At 37.3% G+C, this 26,048-nt stretch overlaps 1 long non-coding RNA gene across 1 annotated transcript in view; it reads left to right on the plus strand.

Annotated features, from left to right (window-relative positions):
- LOC114895601 overlaps positions 1-26,048 on the plus strand; it is a 252,062-nt gene that overhangs the window by 133,354 nt on the left and 92,660 nt on the right. Inside the window, exon 3 of the long non-coding RNA XR_003793598.1 lies at positions 1,353-1,429. This is a non-coding gene — a long non-coding RNA (uncharacterized LOC114895601). The remainder of the gene's footprint in view (positions 1-1,352; positions 1,430-26,048) is intronic.

The raw sequence follows: 26,048 nt of genomic DNA on the forward strand, positions 1-26,048 counted from the left end.
ACACTGTATACAGGGATGTTCCTGAATTTGCTAGGGGCTGGCTGTGGTGCTAGCAGAACTCACCAGAAACTTCCTGCTGGATCACCTGTGAGACTCCTTGGAAAGTCATATGGAGAGCCTAGAGAACTTGCCAAGTACAAACCCCTTGTGGAGTTTACACTGAACTCCCAGGGAAGCTGCCTGGGGGGCTGGTGGAACTCACTAGAATGCCACCATGGGGGTACCACTGAAATTTGCTGGTGGGCACTGAATGCTATAGGAGCCAGAGGAGAGTAGTAAGCACATGGAAACCAGGTAGAGAAGTCCCCTTCTCCTGCAGTGTTCCTCCATAACAGTGGACTGACAAAACCTAATGTTACGTCAGCTGGCAAAGAAGAAATGTTTATAGGGTCCAGCTTCAGTATCACAAATCAGGACAACTAAGGGACGATTTGGGTCTGAGAAACAATAAGATTCTAGCTGGTACAGGGACTTTATTTTTTTGTTGGGAACGAGGGCAAGGGTAGAGAGAGATTTTTGATAAGAATTTCCATTTCTGTTAATGTTTGGCTGTTGACCATACATAATGTATTCTTGTTCCAATTTTGGCATTTAATCTTTTCCCAGGAATTTTTCTGTTACAGCTAGACTGTCAAATTTACTGTTGAGTAGTTTTCTAAATATTTCTTTAAAAATAATAAAAAAATAATAATACATATTTTAAAATCTGTTCGTAGTTTTTTATCCTTTTATAGTCTTTTAACCTTTTTTGTATCTATTGCTGCTGGTTCACAAAATAGTCCCTATACATGGAGGGCAGGGAGAGACTAAAAACAGAGGCAGACCACTTCAGATGGGTAGATGGCAGTTTTAATAAGCAAGGGAACTTACATAAAAGACTTGTCTTGGGTGGCTGAAAAATGAGTAGATCTACACACCTGCCCGCCAGAATCTTAAAAGTTTATACAGAGGACTTAACAGGGTTCAGTCACATATACCACCCAGAGGGTCTCAACAGCACCCCACTGTCTCAAAGTTGCGTCCTTGAAAATGGCTCCCACTGTGGGAACGGTGGGCAGAGTGTACATTCAAAGGACAGGGGAGGGGGTGAGGAGCCTTCTATTGCTGGGTCCAGCCCAAGGGGTCAAGTGGTGGTCACATCCTCTTTATGACCTCTTCCAACAATTGCAGAGGTTGTTAGTGATCACCGAAACAATGCATGTGTTTTCCTACATTCCCTCATCTTCATTTTGGGTGAGGACATGTGACTGTTGGTTGGTGCAAACCAAAGAGAGATGAGCACAGTGTGACTTCCAGATCAAGGAAGTGAAGAGCCAGTGTTCCTCATCCTTCTCTTTCTTCTTCTGCCACAGGTTCCATGGACCCCTGATTGCTCCTTGAGGAGAATTGCCCTGTGGATTTGACTGACCAACGATTGCGATATAAGCAGGTAAAAAAACATTTATTATGCTATACCAGTGAGATTTGGGGTTTTGTTGTCAACTATCCTTAATTACCCAGACTAAAACAACAATGCTTTCTCTTTGTCCCTCTCTCTCTTTCTCTCTCTCTCTCTGTCTCTCCTTGATCAGTCTTTCTGGAAGTTTATCTACTTTGAAAGTCTTTATAAAAGAAAAATCAGCCTTTGGGTTAGTAGAGCACAGCTGATAAAAGTACAGAATATTAATCATTCTCTGGTCCTTACTAGCTTTGTGATCTTGGGAAAGTTATGCAATCTCTCTGTGCATTGCTTTACTCATCTTTAAAATGAGAATGAATAATTTTGCCTTTATCTAAGGGTTGCTGTGAGGAGTGAGTGAGTCAATATATGTAAAGCACTTAGCCCTTAGCATATCATATATGCCATATGTGCTGTAAACATGTTATCTATATTTTTTCTCTACTTTATGGATTTCTGTCTTCATCTTCACAACTTCTTTGGATTTATTCTTTTTTTTTTCCCTAGTGTTTTGGGGAATGTTTAGCCCACTTATTTATAACCTTTCTTGTCATCTGGTAAACAATTTTTAGGATATATTATGCCCCTCACAGTACTTCCTTCACTGTTCCCAGACATTTTGACATGGAGTGCTTTTGTGCTCACTCAGCTGTAATTTAGTACTTTCACTTATGAATTTCTCTTTAATCCAAGTGCTGTATAGTTGTATGTTTTTTGGATTTACAGATATTTGGAGTTTCTGTAAGACTTTATATTTGGTTTTGATTCTTATTTTATTGAGTAATAATTGGAAAACTCTAAGATATTGCTTCTTTGCAATTTATTGAGGCTTTTTTTGTGTGTGTCTCAGTAGTTGGTTGAGTTGTATGAATGTTTCATGTCTGCTTGGAAAAGAAAAATTGTGCTCACTGACTATAAAGTCGCTGATGTATATTTTGGTTCCGTTAGTAATTATCATATATATAAATTTTTAATTTGTTTCCCTGAGCTGTCTGTTTCTGAAACACAGGTTTTAAATCTACAACTACAACTACTGATTTAGTAGCTATTTCTCTTTGTAGTTCATCAATTGCTGTCAGAGATTATGTATGTAAGTTTTATGTGGTAATATATTCATTTTTATCATATCTTTTGGATCTTTTGTTCCTTTTATCAGCCTACATACAAGATAAAATTTTATTTATAATGATTTTTTGCTTTCAATTCTATTTAGTCTGAAATTAATGTTGCTACACTATATTTCTTTCAACCATATTTGCCTGATGTGTTAGTTTTCACTCTTTTATTTTTATTTCATTTTACATGTGTTCATTTTTGCATATGTGATTATGAATTGGTGGGTAAAGGACACATGCATACCTGCTATAAGTATGTGATTTAGAAATTTATACATTTCTTATTTAATGCAAGTATAAGAACTTAATGGAATAAAGGTGGTAAAAGCAACCAAGAACAGAAACATATCTTTGCATGACTCTTTCATTGCTTTGTTTCTATGTGGTTCACTGGTACAAGGGACACTTTCCATGAAGTTTGTATCCTGTTAGAGTTGAGTAAATGCTAAATTTTTATTGCACCTCTGTCTTTTAGTTCTGGCTTAACAAAGCAATTTCAGAACAGCTTATACTAAAAATCATTTTGCCTTAGTTTTTGAGAAGACATATAAACATATAGTTTTCTTGATTCTTGAACTAAATGCAGCACCATAGAGGCTAGCTCCTTATCAGTGCCAGGGAGGGGATGGTGTCCTTGAATAATATCTTCACTTCCAGATTTCAAGGGTTCTGAAGTATTCTGCCTTATTCAGGCAGTTTCTTGGAAATAATTTATGACCAGAGCTCTTTTTCAATATTAGTCAGGGTGAGGCCATACTAATTTGTGCTTACAAATAAAACCCCAAAAGAATGCAACAATAATTCATTATTTTTTATTCACGTCATAGTTTGATGTGGGAAACATGGCTCTCCTTCATCATTCTACTCCAAAAGGGGACTCAAGGGTATAGGCTACTACCAGAGCTGTAACACATTGGCTCTTGAGTTGATCCAACCAGGGAAAGGAGAATTAGAGCATCATATTTTTAAGGGCCAGCCTTGAAAGTGATTTACACAACTTCTGGCCAATTTGCACAGTCCAGAACTCAGTCATATGTTCAGAAATTAGCTGTCAGAAAGACTAGGACATGCCTTCTTTTCTGTCAATCCAAGACGAGGAAATGGTGGTGAACTTGTCATTGCCCTGTCGAATGGTCCAGTTGAAATCTTTGTCTTTTGATTGGTACACTTAAGCTACTTAAATTTATCATAAATTTTAGTTACTTTTGAAATCTCATTTCATGTTTTTTATTTATAATACATACATATTGCTTTTATCTTTCCCTTTTACTAACTTCCATAGATAAATTTTATTTTGTTAGTTTGAAGGTCTTATGTTCTACTTTAATTTTGTTAGTTATCCATAACATATTGAGGCTTATAGTTATTTTTTCCCCCAAGCAGCCTCTTAAGTTTGCCAATTTTTATCTTCCTTTGCAGTAAAGCTCTCTCTTACCTCCTCTGATCTTTCTCCTTGGTCCTGCTATATCATCATATAGTTATTACTTAGAAATGCACTCTGGATACACTTTAATAATTTGGGAGGATATGTCATTGGTTATTGTTTATTTTTACAAAGACATATTTGATTAAGTAATTTACTTCTCATATCTTACTGCTTTCGTTTCTTACTACTGGAATACTTACTCTAAGACTTCTTTCACAAAGGTTCTGGCTGTGGCAAAATTTCTGCTGCGGTCATTATTGAAAATATTTGTGTTTCAACTCTTGTTTAAGTGATAATTGAGCTGGTTATAATATTCTATATTTGCAATTCCTTGCCTTTACCACTTTGTTATTATTACTCCATTACTTTTCATCTCAGGTATGCGTAATTCTTGTCATTTCCTTTCAGGTGATCTGCTTTTTCTCATGGAAGTTTTTCTCTTTCATGTGGGTAACTTAAATTTGATAACTAGTTACACCTTTGACTTTTCTAATCTTTATTAAACCATTTAATCTAATTCTTACATATTTCTTTAATTTGGGTATATTCTTAATCATTTACTTACATATTTCCTCCCTTTTAATTAGTTTTTCTCAGATTTTATAATGTTTATATATGTGGTTATGGACAGTTATTTTTCTATCTTTTATATGGCTTAACTTTAAATTATTCTTTTCCACTTTATGCCTTCTTGTGAAAGTCCTAGACTTGATATTTCAGCTCAATCTTTCATTTTTTGATGGGATGTATTCTATTATTCAGCCTATCTGTTCAGCTCTTTATTTCAACAATTCTGTTTTTATTCCACTTATTTCTAATCAGTTCTTTTCTATGATTGCTTATTTTTCCTTGGCATTTCCAATATCCTTATTTTCTCTTTGAGCATTTTATTGTGGATATTTAAAATTCTAATTTCTCTCATGTGCATTTATTCTGCTTCAACCAGAATAAACTGCTCAGTGTGCGGCTTTTCACTTTTCTAATAGTTATGGTCCTCATCTCTGTTCCCTCCACCCCCATGTTTCATATTCCATTGGGAATATCTGTCATTGTGATTGATCATGTCAACTTGGGGATGTGGTTAAAGCATAGACCCTATTTCTAGGTGTGTTGGGGAAGTGGGAACAGTGGGGAGAGTGTTTATGATTGAAGAGCCTCTGGATTTACAGTAAGTCCCCTACATGTGAACGACTTCCATTCTGAGAAGGTGTTCGTAAGTCCAGTTTGTTTGCAAGTCCAACAACATTAGCCTAGGTATCCAACTAACACGATCGGCTATTTACCACTGCTTTTACACTTGCTTCCAGACATTCTGGGCTTGAAATAAAGATACTGTACTCCTGTCCTCTATACAGTCCTGTGCAGTAAAGTGCACAAAACACAACCACTTGGAGTGGATGCACGCATGTGACAGTGTATGCCAGACACATGACCTATCGTACATGGTTGGACATGTGAAAGCACGTACGCATCGTTGAAAGTTTGAAACTTGAATGTTTGTATGTAGGGGACTTACTGTACTATCTTGGTTCAGTTACTCTCCATTTTACCACACTACTCCCAACATTTGCTCTGGGGAAAATTCCTTGGTCCTTTTGAATGCTGTTTTGTCCATCCCAAAAGTTGAATTTCCAGCTTGTCAAATCATGGAGTGTTTTGTGGTGATGGGATAAAAAGACAAAGGAAATAAGCAGCTGTTGGGTCAGACCCAAAGCACATTGCCTGAAAACAACAGGTATTCATTTAGTTCATGAATCTGTGGGTCAGCAATCTAGTCTGGACCATTCTTCTGATCTAACCTGAAATTGTTCGCTCTATGGGTATGGCCTGTCTCAGAGTGACTGTTGCATCTATGAGTCCTTTGGCTGCTGTCTGGAGGGACCTGATTTAGCCCCACATGTCTCTTATATTCCTCCAGCAGGCTAGCCTAGGCATGTTCTCAAGAGAAAGGCAGAGGTGCAAGAGGTAGGGCGGTTTCTACACCCAAACACACTTCAGGCCTCTGTATATTGTCACATTTGTTACTATCCCTTTGACTAAAGCAAGTCATGTGGTCAAGCCTGCTGCCAGAGTGAGGGCTCTGCAGAGTTATATAGCAAAGGATGTGGTTACAGGGAAAGGTGAGAACATGGACTTTGCATGTTTACAATAAAGCTATCATAAGCTGAGTTAAATTTGATAACTAGTTATACCTTTAACTTTTCTAATCTCTATTAAACTATTCAATCTGTTTCTTACGTATTTCTTTGGTAAGAAAATATAGATACTTATGGGCCCTGTGATATATACACTAGGCATTCTCTAGTAAAATACGTGATATTATACTTTACCGCACTTCCAGAACATTCTTACCTCTAGGAACTCCTATATTTGGAAGCTTTCAGACACTAGTCAACCTTGCTGAATCACAAAAGATTCTTCTATACTTTAGAATTCTCTCGTTCTAGATTGGGAACACTGAGTATTTCAAAAATTTCCCCATGTATTTGGGAATTTAAAGTGCTTAACTGTAGTTGAATTAAATTAGACTAACAGATGCCATACTCTAATACTTTCTATGCTTCAAGTTGATAAATTCTTCAACGCTGCAGGTTTTGTGAAGTAAATTTATTTTTTCTATTGAATAATCCAAGTTTAAGTTTTTGCATAGAATGTTTACCTAGTTTGGGTATTGCCTTCTATACTAGGTGTTTTGATGCTGTGATAACTCCTAACTTGTGATCACATTCAAGACGGAGAAAAACAGATGATGCATAGAGGGAAGATGCTTTTGACTAGAGGAAAGAGGCATGTTGCTGAGTTACAAAAAGGGAATTATTGTATTCTCTTTATCTAATTAAATGACTTAATTCACTACCAGACTAGCACATCCCTAATAGGCAACTATATTGACATTAAAAGTGTTAGAGGTCCTGAGTCCACTATCACTGCAGATATTCAAACAAACACTTCAATTCTTACCTGGGATATTAGAGAAGAGATGTAAGAATTGGGCTAAACTAGAAGACTTCTCAATTTTTTCCCCCTATTTCAAAGATACGAACATTATTATGTCCTATTAATGTCCCAGATGCTATATAGTTAAGCTCTGTGGTAGATCATCTGTGTATTCACACAACGCTATAATCCTAGCATAATTAAGGCATGAGCACTTGTTAAGAGTCAAAACCGGGGCTTCCCTGATGGCGCAGTGGTTGAGAGTCCGCCTGCCGATGCAGAGGACATGGGTTCGTGCCCTGGTCCGGGTAGATCCCACATTGCCGCGGAGTGACTAGGCCTGTGAGCCATGGCTGCTGAGCCTGCACGTCCAGAGCCTGTGCTCCACGACGGGAGAGCCCACAACAGTGAGAGGCCTGCATACCGCAAAAAAAAAAAAAAAAAACCCAAAAAACTACCATGAAGTATCACCTCACACCAGTTAGAATGGGCATCATCAGAAAATCTACAAACAACAAATGCTGGAGAGGGTGTGGAGAAAAGGGAACCCTCTTGCACTGTTGGTGGGAATGTAAATTGATATAGCCACTTTGGAGAACAGTATGGAGGTTCCTTAAAAAACTAAAAATAGAATTACCATATGACCCAGCAATCCCACTACTGGGCATATACCCAGAGAAAACCATAATTCAAAAAGACACATGCACCCCAATGTTCATTGCAGCACTATTTACAATAGCCAGGTCATGGAAGCAACCTAAATACCCATCGACAGACGAATGGATAAAGAAGATGTGGTACATATATACAGTGGAATATTACTCAGCCATAAAAAGGAACGAAATTGGCTCATTTGTAGAGTTGTGGATGGATCTAGAGACTGTCACACAGAGTGAATAAGTCAGAAAGAGAAAAACAAATATCATGTATTAACACATATATGTGGAACCTAGAAAACTGGTACAGATGAACTGGTTTGCAGGGCAGAAATATAGACACATATGTAGAGAACAAACGTATGGACACCAAGGGAGGAAAGTGGCGGGTTGCGGGGTGGCAGTGGGATGAATTGGGGAATTAGGATTGACATATATACACTAATATGTATAAAATGGATAACTAATAAGAACCTGCTGTATAAAAAATAAATAAAATTAAATTTAAAAAATAATAAATATTGTTTTAAGCCACTAAATATAGGTATTATTTAATGTAGGGATTGATAACTGAGGTAGCCAGGAAAAGTAATTAAATCCCCCTTCCCGGGAAACATAGATGATTGACTGATATTTTTGCCTCAGATGGAGAGGATACTAGACTGTCTAAACTTATCAGGGGGCTTTTTAGAAGATGAACAGTGAGGATTTGACAAGACAAATAACTGGAAATGTGAAACCAAGCTACTCAAGTACTGCCAGTGGAGAGCAGAGATGACAGTTTGAGATGAAAGTTTTATCCGACTTTCTTCATGAATTAGCTCATGCCTTGATGTCCAGGGAATATAGAAGGTTATGCTTAAAAGCAAGTTTACTCCAGGATCACTGTGTCTACAAAAGTCCTCTTCTTTTGTGTCTTTGTTGCAAACTGAACGTCCCTAAGTTGAACAACAAACTTTTAGGTGTAAGAGGAAGTTCTCTCACAGAAAAAAATAAACCATTATAAAATAGCTTATAATGGTTCTTGTGAGTGCCGTTGCTTTAGGATGCAGGCCACACAGCATGGTTATGCAGCTGGGATATAAAGATGGAAACGGATATATAAGAAGTGACTTAGCCGAGGCAATGCATACGCGAGAAAGTGTAGCCTATAGCAAAGCTTGGATGTGGAGAAGTCAAGTATATCCATTATTCATTCTATTCTATTTCCTTTGTTTAGATCCTTGGTCCTTTTTTCCTGTTGTTCTCTTAATGAGTCTTGTTGTTTGTTTGTTTATATGCTTTTTAAAATTTATGTAAGCCCATTTATATGCTTAAGATAGGTATCTTTTACTGTTGTATTTAACTGTAAATCCTTTTTACTATTTCTTTAATGGGCTTTATTTTTTGGACATACTGAAATGTAACATTTTTAAAGGTAATCTCTGTGTTCTTAGGCATTCTTTCACTGATTTAAAAATTTTAAATCCTCCCACTCTATAGGTTAGAATAAATATTGAAGTATTTTCTTCCTTTTTTGAGGTTATAAAATATTTAATTAAGCTGAAATTATTTTATCATATTAAAATTGCTTTGGACAGAGCTAAAGCAAATTTTTTCAATAATAAGGAAATGATCAGTTGAGTGTATCCAATTGTCTTAAGTTTGATTAACATGTTACCTAAACCAACTAAAAGAATGAATTTGACTAGAGTCATGTTGATTTTATGACTGCATGTAAATCCATATGAAATGAGAAAATGTTCTAATCTATTTATTTCTTGTTCTTACTGGTTTGGAAGTTTTTCACAAGATAATAAATTGTGTAGTGTAGTCCTCTGCAAAGCATGTAGCATCAGAACACTAATTTTGCAGAATGTTAATTTATATTAAGTGATTAAAGGGTTTGGTAGTAAAACACATTTGGGAAATACTGGTTTGAACAAAATTAAATTGTTTTTTTACTCAAGGATTTCTCAGAGTATTTAATGTAAATTGTGAATTTCCAAGAGTGTAATATAATAAGCAGCATTGCCTAAGCTTACTCAACCATGGCCTCCTCCTATCCCCGCCCTCCCTCCCTCTCTGCCAGAGCATCTTTTAGGACTAGTTCTATGGAATACATTTTGGGTAATGCTGATGTGTTGAAAAAAAATTCTGAATCAGATGTTAGGAAATCTTCAATAAGGCCCTTAGCCAATATGGAGCAGTTTCCTCATCTGTATAATAAACCCTGGACTTTCGCAATAATTATAAATTGTCTCCAAAAATTCTGTCCAGTTCTAGCTGTAGGTCCTTTGTGTCAGTGTTGCCTAACAAAATCACAGGCACTCTGTCAGCACCAGTATTCAATGAGGTCCCTTCTGAAACTGAAAATGTAGAAGGACTATTAGGTGACCTCTAAAATCTTTTCCACCTTTGACAGTCTTGGTTCAAAGCTCAATGCTTTGGATCATATTACAGCAATTGCTAACAATATCCTCACCTATGTAGTGCTATTTGATCATGGAATTTTTGTCTATGACACACCTGGGAAGTTTGAATAAACAAGAAAAAATTTAGAGTAGGGTTTCTTATATGTAGGGTCACAACCCCTTCTGATTTGTCTTGAATATTCCTCCTTTATACTTGGCACCCTGGCATAACCATTAATAGCATCCCCTTTCATTTCAAAGGCTAAATGATTTAAATGATAAATTATATGGTCACTTTATCTATACTCCAAATCCAACCACCTCCTTAGCTACTGACAACTTTTTTTAAAAACAGGTAACAGCTTTTTAAAAATGTCAATTTAGTATAGGTGCTATTCTAATGAAGGCCTTTTTATGCACTCTCTTATTTAATTCTCACAAAACTCTATGAAGTTGGTACTAATATCATCTCCATTTTACAGATGGAGAAACTGTCTCATAACTTGTTCAGAAGTGATGCACATTTGAACTCCAACAATCTGACTCAGAGCTTCCTCTCTTAAATCTATACTACAGTATTCATTGCAACCTCTAATGCCAATTAGCGTAGCTCTAAAAGATATGGCCCACTTTGCTCAAACTATTTCTTCATTGGAATATCCCACCCACTCCCTTTCCTCTTTTGTCTGTAAATCCTGTTAATTCTGTAAGTCTTTGTGTATAGAGGCCTTCACCACAAAACCTGCTTATACTCTAGCTCATCACAAGTGATTAGTTGGGATTTCACTGGCAGTTATTGTCTCTTCTCTCATTTCAACATATATTCAGATATCCCCTTTGAAAGCCATAAATGATTCAAAGATTGTATGCCTATTTCAATCCAGATTAAAGTTCTTGCAGGCCTGGGGCCATGACTGCACTGTGCTTTCCACAGTGCTTCCTAAGATCCAGTGCCATCATAGTCAATATCATTTTAGCCTTTCACCACCACAGGGAAAGAAAATGCAAAGGCTAATGAAAAAAATCCACAGCTTCAAAATGCCTTGTGTATTCTTGGCCCTTGGTTGGATATCAATAGTATTATGGGGGTCAGAATGTCTAGCTTTGACTTTGTTCTTTGGTGACATTAGGCAATCATTTTCTTCAAACCCCAGTTTTCTCATTTGTAGATGATTACCTGTGTGATAACATATGTCCTGCCTAGTTTAAAGGATTTTACATGGATCTAAAGAGATAACTTGTGGAGAAGTGCTTTGTAGATCGTAATGTGCTATTCAATTATAGGAGGTTGATTATTTACAATGATAAAATATCTTGTATCTACAGGCATTCCTTTCTGATTTGGCAGAAGAAAAATTTGAAAGCAACATTTCCTTGAAGTCTTAATCCGGTTTGAAATCTGATTTTGCCCAATTAATTATAATAAACCTATAGAAGAGGCAGGTGAAAGCCTCCTCCATAAATCAACAAGCATCTTCCAGGGCAGCCCCAAGCATGCTGTAGGAGGTACCTGGTGCTAGCGTCCGATGCCTGCTTCTCCCATTAAAATGCAGATAAACCTTCTAGATAAGTTGATTAGCCTGAGTCTGTTTATTAGCAGGCAACAAATTCTTCTGCATTGTAGAAACAAGTGAACAAAGCATCCAGGGGTTAATAAGATCTTCTCCTGTTCAGACATCTTTCTATTACTCATCATTTGTTGTTTCCATCCACTCAGCTCACCTATTTCCCACGTTGAACTCCTAACACATCCCATGTGGATTGCTGAGCTACAATCCTATAACGCTTAGAGTTAACGAAATTAATTTTCTGATGTTCCCATTTCAACTTTCTTTTATTGCACCTTGCATATGTCTTATATTTTTCCCTCACCTCACTGACTCCAAATATATATATTCTTCAATATACTCCCATCCTAGGGAAGGCTGTAGGTCAAAAGAGGTTAGTTTATCAGTGCGTGAAACATTGTGTCAGGGCCAGTTGGCAAAAGAAAGAATGTAGAAAATGACTGTGGAGTAGACAGTCTTCCCCTTCCCCATGTCCCTTTTAGGGGCTTGTAATCAGGACAACAAATAAACTTGATGTAGTAAACACATAGTAGGTCAAATTGGCCATTACTCTCTCAGGGCATGACTGCACCTCTGTTTCATGTTTCCCTGTTTAGTGAAAGCTTTTCCCAAGAGAGCATTTCTCAGTCTCTTTGAACTCTGTTGGAAAGATTATTTTTAATACTAGTAACTCATCTTAATTTTCTTTTCCCATAGCAATTTGTGCTGCAGATATAGCCTGACATTTCTCTCCTTCTTGTATTTGATTTTATGTGCAAATAAAGTAAGGGTTCCCATTACTCAGAATGGGAAAGAGATAGGACATCTATAGGGGCTCAACATTTGTTGAGCCCCTATAATTTACTAGGCAATATTCTCTGTGCTTTGCATATTTCATCTCATGCATCTCATATCAACTCAGTGAAATAGGTATCATTATCTCTACTTTAAGAACAAGATATCCAATTCTCAGAGACCAGGCCCAAAATTGACCTGGGATTCGAACCTAAGTATGCCCTGACACAAATGCCCTTGCTTTTGGTTATATCAGCTGAGTGTAATGGAGTATTTTGGCTTCTTAAACTTTTTGATTGAAACAGAACCAAAAGCAAAAATATTTTTATTTTAAACCATTCTTGATCATAGTATTTCTAGAAAGAAACAATTACTTGGGAAGCAATGCATGCTCTTTGAATTTTTAAAATTAAACTCTACATTGAGATAATTATAGATTCATAGGCAATGGTAAGAAATAGTACAGAGAGATCCCGTGTACCCTTTAACCAATTCCCCTTAATGGTAACATCTTTCAAAACTATTGTAAAATATCAAATCAGGCTATTGACACTGATGCCATCAAGATATAGAACATTTCTGCCATTAAAAGCATCCCTAATGTTTTCCTTTTATAGTCACTTTGATTTCTCTTCTGCCACACACCCTGACTTAACAACTAGCAACTACTAATCTGTCCTCCATTTCTACCATTTTGTCATTTCAAGAATGTTGTATAAATGGAATCATATAGTATGTAAAATTACAGGATTGGCATTTTTTCACTCAGCATAATTCTCTGGAGATTCATCCAGGTTTTTGCATGTATCAGTAATTTGTTGCTTTTTATTGCTGAATGGTATTCCATGGTATGGATATACAGCAGATGGTTCAACCACTCAGACATTGAGGGACATCTGGGTTGTTCCTAGGTTTTGGCTATTTTGAATAAAGCTGTGATGAACGTTTGTGTACAGGTTTTGTGTTTCTTGTGTGTGCTTTTCTTTGGGATAAATGCAATTACTGGATCACATGGTAGTTGCATATTTATTGTAGTTTTTAAAAACTATCAAACTGTTTTCCAGAGTGGCTAAGTCGTTCTATATTCCCACTAGCAATGTATGAGTGATTCAGTTTTTCTGCATCCTCACCAGCATTTAGTGCTGAAACTATTTTTTTTTAAGTTTGTCATTTTGATAGGTATGTAGTAATATCTCATTGTGATTTTAATTTGAATTTTTCTAGTGACTAAGGATTTTTTTTGGCCGTACCACGCGGCATTCGGGATCTTAGTTCCCCGACCAGGGATTGAACCGGGCTCTTGGCAGTGAAAGCACCAAGTCCTAACCACTGGACAGCCAGGGAATTCCCTAATGACTCATGATATTAAACATTTCTCATGTGATTATTTTCCACCTGTACTGTGTATCTTATTCATTTATATGTCCCTTTATGTTTTTGCCCATATTTTAATTGAATGATTTTTTTTAAACTGTTGAGTTTTGTTATGTTCTTGGTATCAGTCATTTGTCAGATATGTGGTTTGCAGATATTTTCTCCCACTCTAGAGCTTATCTTTTTATCCTCTTTGCATCATCTTTTGCAGAGAAAAGGTTTTTAATTTTCATGAAGTCCAGCTTTTCAGTTTTTGTTTTTGTCCATCATGTTTTTGGCGTCAACTGTAAGAACTCTTTGCCTAGCCTTAGATTTCCCCCCATTGAATTTCCTTTGCACCTTTATAAAAAAATCAATTAGATTTATCTGTGTGGGTCTACTTCTAGTTCTTTCTGGGTCTGTTCTGTTCCATTGATCTATATGTCTATCCCTTCACCAATACCATAATCTTGATGACTGTAGTTATATAAATGCTGAAATGAGGTAGATTCCTCCCACTTTATTTTTTTTTCAAAATTGTTTTATCAATTCTAGTTTCTTTGCGTTTCCATATAATTTTTTTCTCCCATAACATCTGTTATCATATTTTTTTCTGATAGTTTCTTCTTTTCTCTTCAAAAATGTTAGAAGTTATTTTCTTCTCTAGGAATATTAAAAAAATACCATATTCCCCTTACTTAGGTTTTCTACTAACAACTTCCTAACCAAGACATATTTGTTTTTCCCTATTCTTTACAAGAATTTTTTTTCAACTCTGTCTTATAGATGCTTCCCTCAATTTTTTTTTTTTTTTTGGCAATAAAATGTCCTAAGCTGAACTTATTAGTACCCTATTCAGAACAAAATATATATTCTGGATTGGGGGAGAATATTGTATTTCATTAACTTGAACCACATCAATAAATAGTTTTAGGCACTGTGCTATGAACTGTGGCCTATAAAAGTGTTCAGTATAGTACACAATATGTAATATATACAGTAAATACATATATGTGTATATCCTATATATATATATATATGATTTTCCTTGAAGATGTTTCATTTACGAAGGTATTTTTTTTAGTTCAAATGAATCAGTATGACTTTTGTCCAGCTTTTGTCTTTTAATAAGTTTTTGAGTCATCTATATGGACAGTGACTACATAAAAGAACTTAAGACTTGAGAAAACAGACATCAAAAAACTGTAAGATGGGCTTCCCTGGTGGCGCAGTGGTTAAGAATCCACCTGCCAGTGCAGGTGGCGCAGTTGGAGCCCTGGTCTGGGAAGATCCCACATGCCGCAGAGCATCTAAGCCCGAGCGCCACAACTACTGAGCCTGCACTCTAGAACGCGTGAGCCACAACTACTGAAGCCCATGCGCCTAGAGCCTGTGCTCTGCCACAAGAGAAGCCATCACAGTGAGAAGCCTGTGCAACGAAGAGTAGCCCCTGCTCACCGCAACTAGAGAAAGCTCATGTGCAGCAATGAAAACCCAACGCAGCCAAAAAAATAAATAAATAAAATAAATTTTAAAAAAGCAAAACACAAAAAAAGCTGTAAGACAAGCAAGTTTAACTAAACACCATGAGAAAGGACTAAAAAGCACTCAGGAAGTACAGTTTAAGATTTACAGGCTTTATCAAGAAAACAGTTCTCTTCAGGACCCTGATCTTACTTTTGGTAATTCTAAGTTAGAAGTGTATAAACTGAAGCCAGTCAATAGGATAAATATGACCAAAAGCATAATGAACAAAAAGTATGTAGAGTGTGACAATCAGTGATTTCAACCATCTAAGATGTTCTTTTTTACTAATCTTTTAAGTGGAAGATCATCAGTTTGTTCCGTTGAACTTAGCTTTAGCTATTGGACTTTTCTTCGAGGATTAATTTTTTCTGGCGGTTCACCTAGAATCTTAGTTTAAAGTTTCTAATTGTTGCAAATTTACACTTCTGAGAAGACCCTTTCTGCATTTTCAGAGTTTTCATGCTGATAATGACAGTGACATTTCAGAGTAAGGGGCAAAGCCATCTCTAATTCACAAGTATCTGTCACTGCAGTGTTGGCTCCATCCCCATCTTTGTAAGTTGCTATGCCCTATGTAAGAAGCACAAAGTTTAATAGTTTTTGTTGCTGTTGTTTGCTTGTTTTTTAGCCACCATGAATGATATGACTTTTGACAATAGAGTGTTTTACCCCATCCAGAAAATACACATTGTTACGAAATATGTTCATGAAGGCATAAAGTCATAGCTGTAGGAGGCAATTGTGTAAAATCCGTTTGGAGATGCTGAGGGTTTCTTTTTGATCACGGTTCCACCCATGTCTAACCTCTACATTTTTAGTTACAGGGATAACATGGATTAACCACAACGTCTAGAAAAGTTTCCCCGTTGGAATTTTAAATTGTGGACAGTTTTCCTCTACTGTGGGATATCTCCTGGAAGATTTTAGCAGGTGTCCATTTGAGGTTTTATTCAGTGTTAGAAAGCAGCCATCTTGGCTTTGCTAGATATTATTCTCATGGATCTTAAAACTCATTTGGTCCCAGTATTTCTTTTAGAATTTGGGTCAAAATTTGTGTCTCTAGTGAAATCCTTTAACTTTTCCATGGAATTGTCTTTATATTACAAGATGTTCACAGGTAATGACTGTATTAGAGAAGCATATTTAGCATGATGATATGGTAAAGCATTTAATATATTTGTAATGGTACCTCTTTACCTATGAGCCTCCACCTTTAGGATAGAAATTTTTGTGGGATGGGATGAAGAAAATATCTTAGTTTGAACATCATCCCAAGATAGTTAAACTATTTCAAACTTGTATTGGCTATCAGAGAATGTATTTACACTTTTATTTTTAACAATTTGATGTGTCCTAGAAAGGACCATTGTTCAGCAGTTTGAATCAATTGGATTTCCAGTGAGGGATTAGCTTGCATAAGAGAGACTGAACTAGTTACTGCATATCCAACCTAGCATTATCCCTTCTCACTTTTAAGATAAGCTCTGGCAGCAAAAATATATTAAGTCAAGACTTAAGGGAGTGTCCAAAAGATCGGTTCTGGGCATAGATACTTCTTGAACACAATCAAGAAATTTTATTTCATTATGTAAGTGTAAGATTGTTTTTAGATTAAGGGGGAGTAACAAAATTTCATAGTTCTGTAGTTGACTAGCAGAAAAATGTTGGTCATTTTCAGTTGAGAATAGGGATTATGTTGCATGTGAAATCATCAGATTTAAAGGTGATACTGGTATGAAATCCAAAGATACTTTGAATAGTGTAGCCAAGACCCCCATTGCTCTAAGGCAAAAAAGGTAAGACTTGGCTACTGTATCAAAACATAATCTAGAGTAAGCAATGGGTCTTTTTTTTTAATTTAATTTATTAATTAATTTATTTTTGGCTGTGTTGGGTCTTCCTTTCTGTGTGTGGGCTTTCTCTAGTTGCAGCTAGCAGGGGCCACTCTTCATCGCGGTGCGCGGGCCTCTCACTGTCACGGCCTCTCGTGGCGGAGCACAGGCTCCAGACGCGCAGGCTCAGTAGTTGTGGCACACGGGCCTAGTTGCTCCGCGGCATGTGGGATCTTCCCAGACCAGGGCTCGAACCCGTGTCCCCTGCATTGGCAGGCAGATTCTCAACCACTGCGCCACCAGGGAAGCCCAGTGATGGGTCTTTGAAGTGTACCATGTGGTTGAGTTAATAGCTCTAGAATATGGCCTAGTATGTTAGTAAATACAAAAAAAGAAATTTATGATCATCTGAGAAAAAATGATCTGGATTCTTATGTGCTCTGCACTAATTATTTTCTGTACATGAGTGTTTTGCCCATAAGAATTCTGAAATTATAGCTAAGTATTTTTTTTCAATCACATATAATGTAGAAATATTAATCATATTCAGGATGTTTTCCTGGGACTTTCAATGATAATTATTCTGTAGTGCAATTTATCAGGAAGTACCATTTGTAAGGTGAATTTTATCTTACAAGTTTGTTTTGATTTCTAGCTCGTTTACTTTCTAATAGTCTGTGTAAATGTTCGGTTACACATTGAAGATATTCTGAATTGAAAATTACCCATTTCATTTTGTTTCTGATAAAGTTCTTTAATTCAGGTCTGAGCTTATTTGCAAAAAGAGACGATAAACTTCTCTTAAGCTGTTGTGTCTACCCAAAATACTGTTTGGGAATTTTAAAGACTATTTTTTAAAGACTACTAATAATTTGGCTTACAGTTTTGAATCCTTATGCAATCTACTTCTAAGAGAAAGTCTTCTTAAATTGCTTTTATGCAGTACATTTCCTTTTATTTATTTATTTTTGCCTTGTCAGGCCCATTTAAAAATATGCATAACGAGGCTATTTAAATTCTCTTCTGGTCTTTCCCTCCTTGCTCCGTTTAACAGTTTCTCCTGTCTAAAGGGCTAATAATTTAGTGAACAAATTAGAACATCTATGACCATTCAGGACCACAACTATCTTGCAAAATCCTGAATTCTGTAGCAGGTTTTGGTATAACTTCTAGAGGCCTAGGAAAAATTTTAATTATGGCTCTCAACTTTTCTCTACACTGGTTTAAATGCAGCTTTTATATATTTCCTTCTGACTTAGGAATTTAAAAGATATTGTGTGCAATGTGACTGTTCCTTTCCTGAGAACAACTCTCCCAAAAGGGAGCTCAGGAGGTCAGAAGAAGGAGCAGAAGGAATTGGAGGATAAGACAGATAGATGAAGAGAGATGGATGAAGTATGGATTTCAAATGGTTGAACAGGAGTGAACAAGAGAGCCTTTGCAGGAGATTTTCTTGAAGTCAGCATTTTGTTTATTTGAAGTTAGCATACAAGTTAAAAAGCTAACTATTGAATGTTTGATTTTTTGCTCCATATTTTTTTCTGAAGCTCCCCTAAATTTTGACATGTAAAAAGTTTCACAAAATAGCCATTGCTATTATTTAAAATAAAAGTAATTTTGCCAGTTACCAAGATAAGCACAAAAACTAGTGTTGCAGTGAGAATTTATAGGAAAGCAGCTGTTCTGCCAGGAGCGGGTTATGGCTTTGCTATAGACAAACTCATGACAAATGAGGAAAAAGGCCTCTATAGTTGGTCAAGAATGTGTGTTTATGAATAATGTTTTCGGTTTCCTAACCAAACAGAAGCTAGGAACAGACTGTGTGGTCAAAAATGCAGCAAGTGTGGACCTTGGAATATAAACTAAACAATATGACCTACTTTCATGAACTGGCAAGATGGACTGGAGACTGATCAAGCCTGTGCCCTCCTCTGTTGTTTATGGAGCACACTCTTATACATGCAACAGAAACAAGACCATCTAAGACAAAAGAAGGTAAGCCATTCATCCACTCACGAAGCACATACACACATATGCACACACATTATATATATATGACAATTGTATAGTTGACCTAGGGTATGGGGGTAGGTGCTTGGAAATAGGGCCATACATTCTTAAGTCAAAGTTCATGAATGGGTAACTAGTCTCGTGGGGGCTGGGAATACATCACAAAGGTTTTCATCATTGTCTGGGACCAAAAGAGCATAGAGGCCACTTGATCCTAATGATTATTAAACAATATCTATTAACTACAAAGCTCTTGATGACAGAGAAGAAATTTACTGCACCGTACAGTCCTGGATAGGGTCAGCTAAAGGACAGAAAAACTGTAAGGGCCCAAGATGGTGTCAGATATGGTAACAGCCATGCACTGCTGTTGATTGGATGTATATAGGAAGTTCGTGTGCTCACTTGATGACTTTCAGGAGTAAGGAGCTGTTTCTGACTAGCCGGTTTTAGGAAGCTGAAGTGAATTTTTGATTGATTAAATGGGTATAAAATCAGCCATAGTGATTGCTTTTACCATGGCTATAGAACTGTAATTGATAAATTAAACAAGTGTAAAATCTGTCTGTTGACTACTTTTTACCATGTTTACAGCACATACAGGCTTCTCCCAAAAGAGTTCAAATTATTATTTTTTTAATTTTCATGATGGTTAATGCTAGGGAGTAGTTAAAAAAGAACAGGTGGCTAGGAGTAAGAAGCAATCAGTTAAGGGTCACTTAATGATGATCAAAACCTACAGTCAAAGATTCATCAGAAGCCCTTCCCTCTACTGAGACCTGTCGTGGAAATTATGATTCAGTCAGTTTCCAGAAGCTTGGAAACTTTTATATTTAAAGGTTTTTTCATGGGCTTCTGATTGAAATTCTTAGTCTTTGGATTTACAATGAGAGTTACTTTTAAGACTGTCTCGTCCTATACTGCTGTTTTATAGGTGAGACCAGAGGGATCAGTAAAATTGTCTAATCTAGCTATTGACTCAAATGAGACTAAAGCCATAACTCTTCACTTCAAGTCTTGTAACCTCAATTTTGGTTTCTGAATGCAAGTGTATATATTTGAACCTTTACATTGATTAGAGTAGCTCTGAGACTTTCAGGGTTTGATTTCAGATTATGTTTCTGGATTGTTTTGATTAAACTATTCCTTGAGGATAAGAACTTTTGCTTATTTATTTTTTTATTGCTTAATTCCTAATGTCTAGAACAGTGATTGGAACATAGTGAATATATATTCTGAATGACTAAAACAACAAATGAATTAATAAATTACTAGTCCTCCGATTTATGACTGTGGCCTTAATATAGCTCCTAGGCCCTGGTCCTTACCTTTCTGCCCCTTAGTTTCCTCCCCTATTAAAAAAAAATGTAATGGTGGCTAATCTTTAAGGTCTTACCAAATCTGGCATCCTAATTAAGATATGACCTGTGACTTTTTTAGTGTAGTGTATTTGGAAGCATTAATCAGAATGGGAAGCTGAGGTGAGAATTGGATCAGATTTAGGAAGTAGAAATAAAATGCATTAAAATATATTGTTCAGGTTGTAAAATTATAATCCACAGTTGGATGGGTAGGGGATCTTATAAATAATATGAGGGCTTGTAAAACTTTTAACTTTATATTGAGATATTAAAAGTAAAAAAATACACTACTGAAAGTAACAGTGAATGCGGCCTGATTGGTGAGATAGCCCCTGTTCACTGTTCCCACTCTTGTACCGTTAAGAGCAGAGTGAATCAAGAGCACTTTGGGAGTCCCCTCCAAGCATGGACAAGTCCCAGCAAAGATGGGCCAGGACAGGCATATTGCCAGGTTTCCTAGGCAACAGGGCCCCTTGCTTTATAACAAGAAGAGCCATGTACAAATGAAGAAAACAATAATCAAGCGGAAAAGAGATAGGATTTGGATAAAATCTACCTGTGAAGAAAGTTTGAAGAGGCGTTCGGGAGGGGTTTGGGCTGAAAAGGATGAGATCACAACTGGAGCAAAACTGAGTTCTGCTTTAGAGGGTAATATACTCAAGTACGTGTTTAAGACCATCTAATATGAGGTATCCCAAGCCTTTTTCCTGCTGTTGTGGTCATAAGTTGTGTTCATGAACTCAGGTTGCCCCACCGGTTCTATCTGCTGACAGCATTCCCTTTAACTCTCAGAATCTTTCTCATTTCTCCATTTGGCCACTACCAAGTGATTGGAGTGAGCATGTGAAATGAAACCGATTTGTCATTCTTGTCCTCCCGGCCCAATGGTTCGGGACTGAAGTTTAGGGTCAGATGTTTCTCTTCAGAGAAATGTAAAGGACAATCTCTGAATCTGTGGGAAAAAAGATTGAAGGGAAGATGGGGCAGGATCTCGGTCATTCTCAAAGTGATAGCCCTGTGAACACTGCTTCAGACGACAGAGAAATGTACCTTTCAGCTCTGTGTTTTGGCCTTTCTTGAACCAGAAATAGCAGAGGATCAGCTTAAGGAGTTGGGCTGGGAACATGACCTCTGGAGAAATGGAAATCAAAATGGTTGTTGTCCAAACAGTGGCTATTCTTAAGTCTTTCTTCCTGGCTTGCCAAGGGAGAAAATGGGTCTTCTAACACCAGCATCCTGGTTTTTGATGGAGTGGCCATAAGCCTAAAATAAAGGCAGAGTTGGGTTCAAATCCTGCATTTGCTGCTTGCTAATTAGGTCATATTGGACAGGCTTCTAAAACATTTCAAACCTTAATGTCTTCATCTGTAAATCGAGGGTACTAGTACCCACATTAGTCATTTTTTAACAAACAGGTAAATTCATTGTAAACAAGTGGGTTGATATGTAAACAGTTTGGCACAGTGTTTAACACCTTTTAAGCAGTTATTAAATGTCAGTTACCACTAATATTCTTGGCTCATTTCCATAATAACTTAGGTAGGTAACATTTTTTCTTTTCTGTTATCTTGCATTGCTTATTGAGCTGAGCTGAACGCCTTATTTTAAAAAATCCTTGCTGCCATCAATAAGCTGAATTGCTCTTTAACATTTAAAAACTTATCCATGCCTCTTGAATCTCTGGTTTTCCTCTACACAACTGAGTTTCAAAAAACACCAAGCGTGTTCCCACCTCAGAGCCTGTGGGGTTCACTCCCTAACACTAATTACTTCCCAGGGTTCAAATGATTCTCTTTTGCTCATGCTCCCCCTCCCCACGTTTAGCCCAATATCTGCTTAAACGTTGCCCTTCCAAAGAGGCCTCCCAGACTGACCAGTGCATCTAAAAGATGTCTCTCTCCAACTTAGATATGGATACTGACTCTTCTTAATTATGCTTCATAGCACTTTTCCTTACTAAAATTATACATTTGCTTTCTTGTTTATTGCTTGTTTCCACCAAGATATAAATGAAGACAAGGTCTCTTTTTAGTCTTGTACACTGCTGTGTGTCCAGTACCTAGAACCATGCCTGGCACATAGCACACATACATCCACACGCTCATAAATGGATGGATGGATGGATGGATGGATGGATGGATGGATGGATGGATAAATCAAAAAGTGGATGGTCATAGGCTTGTTCTAATTTTAAAACCCAATTTCAACCACTATAAACAGTGCTACAATGATAAACACCATCTTAAGTACATATGTAGATATTTTTCCAGAGAAAACACTGATGAATGAATTTGCTAGGTCATAGGGTATGTGCTTCTTCAACTCTATTATATATTGTCAAATTGTTCTCCAAAGTAGTCATATCTATTTACACTTCTACTGGCGGTGTATAACAGTTCCTGTGTATTCTCATTCTTGTCAATATTTTGTCTTATTAAATTTTTAAATTTGGCAATCTAATGGTGTGTGCGTAAAATTGTATGTCATTATTATTTCAAATATGTGCTTCCACAATTACTACGGAGGCTTAGAAAACACCCTAGTGAATTCTCAAGCATGCTATGCAATCATTCATAGCATCACCGTGGTGGTATCTGATATGCTGAAAATTCTTTCCTTCTCTATCCAGAGCAAGGATTTTCAATGAAATGCTTACTCCTCACTTTTAGTTGACTTTTCACTTGCAACCTCTGTCGTATGCCTAAGTTATATGGAAAAAGTGGAACAAGCACTGGTCAATTTTGAATTCTGGGTCTAGCAATCATGGGTTTGGACAAGGTACATAGGGTTTCTGAAAGTGAGATTAGCCAACATCCTTATCCTTTCTCCCTTGTAGGACTGGTATGAGAATCAACTAGGATAACTGAATTAATGTCTAGAGAACTATGTAAATTGTAGTTATTATTACACTTCTTTTGCTGACCATTGTGAGGCTGTCCTGGAAGAGTCTTCCTCCCTGAAGCTATAAGGCACACAGACAAAGCACATGCAACCCTATGTTAAGGGTTCAGTGTGGGATTGAAGCTAATTTTCCCCTGTGACTTTTTTTTTTTTTTTTTTGCTTAGGGAGTGAATTGTTCAACTATACAAAACTTATAAGGTCAGTGGGAGTCCTATTCAATAAGGAATTTACTCTTTCAATAATGAGCACTTCTCCAGCACCTTTAAGGCTGCCCCTCCCATGTTAAAAGAATGTGTAAATCTTTGGTTCCCATGTGACACTGCTTGCCTCCCAGGATTTCCGAAGGAGCTGGAACCAAGGGCCCTCCATTAGGTCTCCAGGCTCAGTGAAGAGCCAACTTTAAGTGAGATTTTCAAGTGATGCAAGTGTGTCTTTATGTTTTGGATCCTTTCTTCCCTTTTTCCTATACAAGGGCACCATTTTGCTTCTACTGCATTCACACACACACACACACACACACACACACCAATAGTGTTAAATTAAACTTCTCTGGGCTCCTGCATCCTGCCAGCATTCCTGGGGATTTTCATTTTTGCAGAGATCAGAGGTTTAATCTCTATGAATTAAGTCCTAGGAATTGCAAGTCTCAGTTTGTGTATGGAGGATGTCATTGGGGCACAAGAGGACCTGGTTGTGGCCCAGATCAGGAGGGGACCTTGGTCAGATATGGCAGGTGTGGGGCTGACTCAGTGAAAGGCAGCCCTATTCAATGTACAGTCTCAGAAAGGAGGCAATTAGAGACCAGGAAACAGGATGTTCTGGAAGCCTGGAGCTGCTTAGGTGATCAGGGATTTTCAGTCACACACATTTTGAAGTGGAAAGCAATTTAAATGAAGGAGGCTTTTTTTTTTTCTTCTTTAAAGAGAGATTTGAAGAAAAAATAATGTGCTATTTTTTTTAACATCTTTATTGGAGTATAATTGCTTTACAATGGTGTGTTAGTTTCTGCTTTACAACAAAATGAATCAGTTATATATATACATATGTTCCCATATCTCTTCCCTCTTGCGTCTCCCTCCCTCCCACCCTCCCTATCCCACCCCTCCAGGCGGTCACAAAGCACCGAGCTGATCTCCCTGTGCTATGCGGCTGCTTCCCACTAGCTTAAGTTTGGTAGTGTATATATGTCCATGCCTCTCTCTCGCCCTGTCACAGCTCACTCTTCCCCCTCCCCATATCCTCAAGTCCATTCTCTAGTAGGTCTGTGTCTTTATTCCTGTCTTACCCCTAGGTTCTTCATGACATTTTTTTTTCTTAAATTCCATATATATGTGTTAGCATACGGTGTTTGTCTCTCTCTTTCTGACTTACTTCACTCTGTATGACAGACTGTAGGTCCATCCAATAATGTGCTATTGAACCCACTTTATGGAAAGGGACCATAGTAACTGCAATGTAATGCATTTAGGGTCATTTTCTGATGTGTTCTCACTGCCTTTCTCTGCCAGAAGAGCCTTGTGAAACAAAGCAAGAAAATACCTCACAGGGGTATTTCCTTTCTGGAACAATTTCTTAAAAGCCCAGTTTATGAGTACTATGTTCACATATCCTGCAATGCCCATCACCACATAAACTAACCAATGCTTCCTGCGTTGTACTGAGTGCTGAATACACTTTACCCCATTTAGTCATCCATATAACTCTGTAAGGACAGTATGAGTATGCCCATCACACTAAGGAAAGAACTGAGGCTCATAAAAATTAAATGACTGATCCAAGGCCTCACAGCTAAAGAATGACTAGTGTGATGGTTGATTTTATGTATCAGCTTGTCTGGGCCACAGTGCCCAGATATTTGGTCAAACATTACTCTGGCTGTTTTTGTGAGGGTGTTTTTGGATGATATTAACATCTTAACTGCTGGACTTTAACTAAGGCAGATTACCCTCCATAAAGTGGGTGGGCCTCATCTAATCAGTTGAAGACCTCAACAGAAGGAAAAACTAACCTCTCCTGAGCAAGAGGGAATTCCACCAGCAGAAGGCCTTTGGACTCAAACTGCAACATTGGCTCTTCCTCGGGTCTTCAGCCTGCAGGCCCACTCTGCAGATTTGGGACTTAACAGCCTCCATAATTTCATGAACCAATTCCTTAAAATAAATCTCTTTTTCTCCATATATAGGCACATCTTGGTACTTCTGTTTCTCTGAAGAATCCTGACTAATACAACCAGTCTAGGATTACAATGCAGCTCTCTCTGTGTCTCTCTCTTTCCACTAAACCACGTAGCTTCCCAAGACCACTGTTAGGCAGCAACTGTAATTTAATACTAGATTAGTCACCATAGAGAACAATAACCTCAAAATGGAACTTACTGTGCAATTAAGAAATCAGGTTCACTAGTGAATAAAGTAATGTGGAGAGCATATATACACAGATTTAAGCCTAAATCCAACCTTTACTTGCTCTGTGAGCATGAGCAAGCTACTCACCACTTCTGAGCCCTCAGTTTCTCCATTTGAAAAGTGGAGATGATGCTTATTTCTACAAGGTTGATGAATATTCTGGTTATCTGTCACCAGACAACAAACCACTCCAGAATTTAGTAGCTTAAAATGACAAAAAAAAAATCATTTGTCTTCTCACAATTCTGTAATTTGGGCAGGGATTGGTGCAAATGACTTTCTTCTGCTTCACACTGTATGTCTTAGGCTGAAATATCTAATATGGCTTCTTCACTCCTGGGTCTGTTGGCT

The sequence above is a fragment of the Monodon monoceros genome, unplaced genomic scaffold (assembly GCF_005190385.1).
Source record: "Monodon monoceros isolate NGI ecotype Baffin Bay Population unplaced genomic scaffold, NGI_Narwhal_1 Super_Scaffold_14, whole genome shotgun sequence".
Classification (NCBI taxonomy): Eukaryota; Metazoa; Chordata; class Mammalia; order Artiodactyla; family Monodontidae; genus Monodon; species Monodon monoceros.